The sequence below is a fragment of the Capsella rubella genome, unplaced genomic scaffold (genome assembly GCF_000375325.1).
Source record: "Capsella rubella cultivar Monte Gargano unplaced genomic scaffold, Caprub1_0 scaffold_2, whole genome shotgun sequence".
NCBI lineage: Eukaryota > Viridiplantae > Streptophyta > Magnoliopsida > Brassicales > Brassicaceae > Capsella > Capsella rubella.
The window spans coordinates 13,448,089-13,448,296 of record NW_006238922.1 but is presented as its reverse complement, the minus strand read 5'-3'; positions in this window follow the sequence as shown (position 1 = coordinate 13,448,296).

The window sequence follows — 208 nt, the reverse complement described above, 5'->3', positions numbered from 1 at the left end:
TATTTCAATATGTAGATTTAATATAGATTGATTTAGATTTTATTGTTAAGATTTTAATAAATGAAAATTTTCACTGATGAATCTACACTAATTAGTTAGTTTCCTAAATTATAGAATCGATCAATATTTTTATAATTAATATGACATATTTTTACGGTTTGTTTCTCCACATTTATGGTTGACTTTTATTTCTAGTACGACATTATAT